The following is a 7,242-nucleotide window of genomic DNA, read 5'->3' on the forward strand; positions in this document are numbered from 1 at the left end:
GTTGGCTTGCTAGAATTATCCAGAGTGCTGATTTCAGACTGAGACTCGGCAAACTACAAATGGTAAGGAAGATGTTTAATTTTCCTTGTAACAGTTGAGGAGGACTAAGTATCTGCCAGCTGGGAAACACCAAAATTTAGAAGGGAAAAGTGACATTTACAGAGTACAGAAGTAAACATTGCTTTTATAAATACAAGAGAAGGAGTTACTTTCCCTTTAATTGTCCTTACCCATTTGGAAAGCACCAAGAAATTTTTTCCAGACCTTTCACTCTACTGGAACCGCAGCTGAATGTACGGATGTGTTTAAACACTTCTGGAGCTACGTCACGGTACTTAACACCTGGCAGGATTATGCTGAGCATCTGCTCCAAGCCAGTCGATAGTAACCATAGAGATATAACCTTGACCATTCCTACTGGGACAGGCAGAATATTCATGGGAGGTAGCTCAACAGTTGCAGCAGGCGTCCTGTTCTCCAGAAGCTCCAGATCTCCTAGGTATCAACTACAGACCCATTATACACACATGAGGTACACCAACAGCCTCAGGAAATGGTGAGGAAATCAGAAAAAGAGGTTACAAATTTCCTAGTACCATAAAGTAAATCCAGTCACGGTTCTCCATCCATGGAGTATGTCCTTTAACTGCGATAACCTCTTTCCTCTCAGTATAACCATTAGTAAACTGCAAAGATTGTTGTTAAAAGGTGTGTGTACAAACACAGATGATAAATCTTGGAGCAGCTCATAGCAGCTACACATGGCACCAAGAGAACAATTTGGTAGTGCTGTTTTGCAGAAGCAAAGGCAGCCCTTCTAACTGGTTTGTGACTGTAGATTGGTTTTTAGGGAGTTTGGGTTTTTTTAAAAAAAAGATTTAGCAGTTTTCCGAACAAGATAGAGAAATACCAGTTACAAGAATGAAATATTTTAATGGTATTTTCTTCAAAAGCACTTCAGTTGCAGATTATGTAACCAACTCTGACAATGGTACTTGGCATCTGGGGCAAGGAGGCCCCCACAAACATCTTAGAGACACCCCAAGTCCCCCAAGCCATCCTCCCAGGGTGTGCCACCACATAACCAAAATGAAGTCATACCCATCATGTAATGGGGACGCAGGGGCATGCATGTGCCCAGGCAGTGTTTACACAGGCCAAAGCATAAGGAAGCCTGTTCATTTGATTTGTCTTTCTGCCTGTCACTGACTTACTGCTTATCTTTACATCAGCTTTAAAATCTTCTGTTTTCTTTGTGAAACGCTTTCTTAGTAGGTAAAACACAAACTTAAATAGCTAGGGTGAGAATTGTGAATTGGCTTGAAGTGGATGCTGTAAAAGGGAAAAGGCAATAGAGACATACAGAATACGTGCAAGGAAGAGGCATGGCACAGTACAAAGCACAAAAGCTTACAGAGGATGACCGTAACAGCTGAATTTTGAAAAAAAAGAACCAAACAGCAAGTGATGATGGTTTATATAGTATCTGTTTACAGCATGTTAAATTCATACTAGTGGAAATGGTTTGAAAGAGTACATGTGTTCCATCATTCTTGAGAGACATGTGGCTTTAGTTAATAGCAATAATTGCTCTGGAAATCTATAGGAGATCATGCACACCTCTCCTGAGAGCTGCAGGGAACAGTAACAGTTTAGATTCAGGAGAGCTCATCTGGCCAAACACCTAAACGGCTCATTTAGGGTCCCCTATGTTTAATGGATTGAGATGTGTCCCTCCAGGATGTGATCCATTTAATCTTAAACACCTTCTTTAGGATGGGATGAACCATCCCTTCACTTTCTATTGGGTACAGAAGCAACCTGGGGAGGCAGCTTACATTGCCAGTCAAGACTAGACAGAAACTGGTTAATATCAGGTAAGGAGAAACACATTCCAGGTTCTTGGAGAGTGAAGTCTGAGGAGCATTTCTGCTGCAAGCAAATAAACAACTCGCACTTGCCCACTGTTTGTTTCTGCCTGTGCATGGCCCGGAGAGCTGGGTTGGTGCACATTCTCTTGGGGACCATCCAGTGAACAGACTAGGGAAAAATCCAGGTTAAAAATACAACTTTTTTTCCCCCTGAGTTATTTTTTACCATAATCTGCTCCCTCCTCTTGGTCTCCATGGTTACACAAATACTTATACTGGTACCTTTGTTACTGCCATGTGAAGAAGGGTTAGGGAGAATGGAGAAGCCAGCAGAAGGCTGCTGAAGCCGACACTGCTGCAGAAAGGGAAATCTCATCAGACTATGCTCTGAGGTTTCACAAACCTTTCCTTGACAGCAGGTCCTATTCAAGAAGTTCCTATCCCCCAGTCACTTCTTCAGCAGTGCCCAGCTGGTTTTTGTGAATAAAAAAGCATCACCCTCTCTTCAGATAGTTGCATTGGCCCAGCTGGAAAAGGGAGTGGGGCAGTGCAGGAACAGGAGTGTGTGCCTGCAGGTGTGGAGACAGAAGGGCTTTGTTAGCAGGCTCTGCTGTCAAAGCAAAAGTAATGTTACACTGAAGCCATTTTCCAGGATATAGATCCTGAAAAACGGGCCGAATGGAGCTTGCAGAGAGCTCACACAGATAATGTAATGATGGGGGAGTGAGAAGGGAGAAGGTGCTATTTGTAGTTTGGTGTGAAAGACTCCAAAGAACAAATGGACAGTGCCATGATTTCTCCCTTTTTCTGAGTATGAAATGGATGAACAACACAGATTCAGTTGCTCTCCAGCATCAGAGTAGACTTTGAGGCCAACCTACATCTAGTTCTTAATAAAAACAGTGTTAATGTGCCTCTGGGAAAGCTGCCACTACCAGTGACATGTTTCTAAATGGATTTTTTTCATATCTTGCTTTTTGAACTATTATATCAGTCCTTCGGATCCATGTGCAGAATTGTTTCAGATTCTGTCTAGCATCAGGCTTTTAGCTTCAAACTGTTTTTCTGTGGTGCTTCTCAAATCTGAAAGATCTCCCTCCAGCATGCCAACACTTACCATGACACCACAATGACTGGTATCAAAGGTGTGTTAGAATAGATCAGATTAGAGCACACAAACATCCTTCATGCCATCCAATGTATTTGAACAAGGATACATGATTACATAATTAGTTAATGAAAATTGTATTTAAATGCAGTTTATATGTGTGTGTATATATGTTTACATTACTGAAAACTGTATTTCATGTAGGTTAAGTCAGATGATAGAGAGATGATTTAAAGAAAAGATAATAAACTAATCTCAACCTTTTTTTTTCCCTCCCTCACTCATGAACAGTGCTCCTGGTTCCTTCTACATCCCTTCTGTGGCAAAAAAAAAAATGGACCTTGCTTCCAACATTTGATCATTACCTGAAAGCTCACAGTGTACAAGTCGATCAGAAAGTGAAGAAATGCATGGAGTGACTCCTATGAGATCATTTACTGCCAGTGAAGGGCAATTAATGGATTGCAAGTCCTGACTGGCATTCCTGGAAGCTATAAAATCAGATGGGTGGAAATCAAAGTGGTAAGAGATCTCTTCTGCTCCAGAGCACATGAAAGACTGAATTTCACCATTGCTGCCCTCCCTACTTAACACTGACACTCCCCGTTCCCACCCCTATTCAGTGGTTTACAATACTCTTGACAAATGGATGTTCTCATTTGCTAACCGTAATTCCAAATTATGAATGAAAAGATTGATTAGGAAAATGTTTGTCAGGTAATCAGTCCTTTTTCCTATGCATCTTTCAATGTTCATGAACCTTTCCAGGCTATTATACACTTCAAAGTATCAAAGAAGTTTATGATTACCTCCTCATGAGCTGGTGAAAAGCATGAGATTCTTCACTACCTAATTCATTCAAATTAAGTTAACTGATTTCTATTACATTTACCACATTGTTTGTCCCAAAAGCAAGAATACAGTTTTATTTTTCTAATGCATGCCTGCAAATGGAAATTATCACTGCTGTGGCATTGTCTGCAGGCCTGTAATTTATAACAGTCTAGACTCAACCGCATCAATGCAAAGTGCACTGTGCCCACAGAATTTAACTCCTAGTGTTTATATAAAAAAAATGGAGAGTTGAATCAGGCATAATTAAACTGAAGGGCACACTACATCATAATTCTACCTGCTTGCACACTCGTCTCTGCAATTCCAAGTCTGCGAAACAACTTCTCAAGTCACTTATCTTAACCACCCATTCAGCCAAGCTGTGAGGTCTGTGCCACGATGGCATCTTAGATTAAATGCTAGAGATTCAGCCTCTGTGAGCTCACAAATGCACTTGACTGGCATGCCATGCTTGGTATGAGATGCCAGCACAGGCCCACATTTTATACCAGAGGGAGTCTGCGGATTTTAAGTTACAGAGACTGGTGATACCCAGAAGTTTCTCATGTGTGTTCTCCAAAGAACCAAGAGTATTTCACTGCACAAGAGCCTGACAAAAACCCTGACGAAAACCCCATACTGTCACCCGCTATCAGCCAGCTTTGTACGCAGGAGAGCAGCAAGACAGCACTGCAAAGAACGCCAGGCACTGTTATATTTACTTTTCTTCAGGAGCCATGTTTAGAGGAACACTTAGCATTTATCTTTTTCTTGGTGCTTGATGTTGCCATCTCAGGCAATGTGAGTCCAGCCCACACAATCCCTCTGCCCATTCAAAAGACTGACGCAGTCTCTCCGTTCTTCCCCTTTCCCCAACACCCTCGTCCATCCTCCCTCCCCGTGAGCCCCTTTTGTTCCCTGCATGTATAAAGCTGCAACTCCACTCAGGCCCTCGCGTAACAGCACTTGTCTCCTCTCCAAGCATGAAGTCCTAGCCCTTTCTTGCATCCTTTTCATCATTCTCAGTTATCAAAGCTAGATGTAAAAAGATACCCAAATGTGTCTACTGAACACCAGTTCCTATGAATCTGTAACAAAGTACGTACTGTGTTGTGGAAGTAGAGAAAATTAATCCAGAAAATCAGAGCAGGCTGTTATGTTTGTTAAGTTCAACACTGAAAGTGCATAACAGCATTGTTGTACTTAAATCTTTGTAAGAGTTTTTAATCATCATAATTAATCCTTTTTTCTATCAACTCTTAATGGCATTTTTGACAGTATAATCTATATATGCTTTTAAAAGTACCACATCAAAGAATTGTAATATATAAAGCACAAATAGACAGCACATTAAAAAGCAGGAATTACAAGACACAATCACACCCTAAATACCGTAAATTCAATTCAAAACCATATTAATAGTGCAACCAACTTTGACCATATCTTCTAGGTATATAAATTAATTTTTAGTAACAAAAAATGCTCTGACAAGGCTTGTAAGACTGGGAAGTTTCATCGATGAGCATATAAGGACTTGAAAAGAAAGCTGAAAGCAGACACAGTATCTCCATGGTATCCAGGAACTGGTTCTGGATATAACTTCCCAAAATTGTAGGAGGAAAAAACGTAACTTTGCTGCCATGGAAACAGAACAGTGGAATATAACTGATTGTTACTTGTCTGCCTTTACAAAACTGATCCCTAAAACATTAAGGCCCTCAATAACATGGGTAATTTCATTTCCACCTGAGAAGTAAATCTCCTAGTGATACAAAAATCGGAAATGTCCAAACCCTCTTGCTTTCTAACTTTCCTCACCGAAGTGGGAAGCTGGCTGCAGCTGGGTAAAGAGCCCGAAAGAAAACTCCATAACCCCAGAGTGTTATTAAGCAGGCATTCTTCATTGCAGCGCTGGGCAGCACTGGGGATTACCCACCATGAGCGCTCCGTTGATTTGGCAGATTTTCAGAGACTATATACCATAAAGTTGTACATGGTCATAGGATTTCCGAGAACTCATTTACATAACCATGAGATATGCAAATGTCCGTTCTGCATGCGCAGTCGTTTTCCCTGGTGGTCGTCAGGGATCTTCAGATGAAGGCCAGTAGCCTTCCTCACTGTGTTCGCTGACTGACCCCTGTTTCTGTGCAAACTCAGTCCAGGGATCAGGTAGGCCATGGAGGCCATGTCCTTTAAGACTTATATATTAAGTATATAACTAGGTTAGTCGAGTGTCTAAGGTATTTACAACACCCTCCTTGTTTTGGGGCCGCAATCATTTCACTAGAAAACAAACAAGGGGATACTATTGAACGAGCTTGGTAAGCAGGGGAGAGCAGCTCAGGAACAACAGGTATTTCTGGGAAAAGTGAAGGATTAGAGAGGAGAAAGAGAATAAAAGCAAGATCAACGAGGAAGAACCCATGATGGCAGAAAAAATGGGGGAGGAGGGGTTTGGTTTGACCAGCGAGATAGCGAACAAGGCCTTCACAATGAAGGGTTAGATCCTGGCTGTGCTGAAGAGAACCTTAGGAATAAATTGGGCAGCAAACACTGGATGGGTGTTACCTTGGCCTCGCTCCCAGAGCGCACGTGCAGTCTCAACGGAAGCGCAGCTTGTGGAAACCGTGCACATCTTCTCGCAATTTCTTAAATTACTTTTATTTTGTTCTTCCCTGGCAAATCCTACCCTCTTTGGATGCATCTGAACTGTTCTAACAATTACCAACACTTGCACTTTCCTTGTTGTTTGTTGGGTTGTGCAACACAAGCTATGCTCTTTTGCTTCACTGGAAGCATTCCTTCTTCCCACTACACAAATGTCCTGTTTATAAAATGCATGGCGTTCTCATCATTAAACATTTGCTCTCCCTGCCTGCCATGGCCGGTGCACATATAACGCAGTCACTGGGAGCCAGGTTCAGCTTCTCCTTTAAAACCCACCAGTGCACCCACAGATCTCCTCACAGTCCAACACTGTGCACCTTTATACCCTTTGCTGGTAGCGGGTTAGCAAGGCAACCAGGCCAGCGAGACCCTCATTGCTGTCACTTCAGAAAAGATGCCTTGTAGGCAGCTGCTCTTGTGTGGGCTCACCTCAGCTCTTGCCCCCAGCCCTCCTGCGCGACACCACCCGTCGTCCTGCTGAAGGCACAGAGTCCTGCCATCAAACCACTCCTCAGGCGGGTTTATTTTTCCCTCACGACCTAACCGTCTAGTGAGAGATGTCGTTGGCTGTGGTACGGGGGATCGCCGAGGGCAGGAGTGCTGACCACTCCAGGCGAAGCTGCCGACGAGGCTGACGGATCGCGTCCCTCCCCTCAGGGAGCGGAAGGAACGGCCTCCACAGCGCGCGCGCGCCTTCTCAACCGCCCCTCAGCGCCGCGCGCGCGGCCCACGCGCCGCGCCCCCCCCGCGGGCACGCGG

General features: G+C 43.3%; 1 long non-coding RNA gene across 1 annotated transcript in view; it reads right to left on the bottom strand.

Annotated features, from left to right (window-relative positions):
• The window catches only part of LOC137669023 (uncharacterized), a 62,255-nt gene extending 55,130 nt beyond the window's left edge, over window positions 1-7,125 (bottom strand). Inside the window, exon 1 of the long non-coding RNA XR_011049033.1 lies at window positions 6,913-7,125. This is a non-coding gene — a long non-coding RNA (uncharacterized lncRNA). The remainder of the gene's footprint in view (window positions 1-6,912) is intronic.
• Between the last annotated feature and the right edge of the window lie 117 nt (window positions 7,126-7,242).

This window comes from Nyctibius grandis, chromosome 11 (genome assembly GCF_013368605.1).
Source record: "Nyctibius grandis isolate bNycGra1 chromosome 11, bNycGra1.pri, whole genome shotgun sequence".
NCBI lineage: Eukaryota > Metazoa > Chordata > Aves > Nyctibiiformes > Nyctibiidae > Nyctibius > Nyctibius grandis.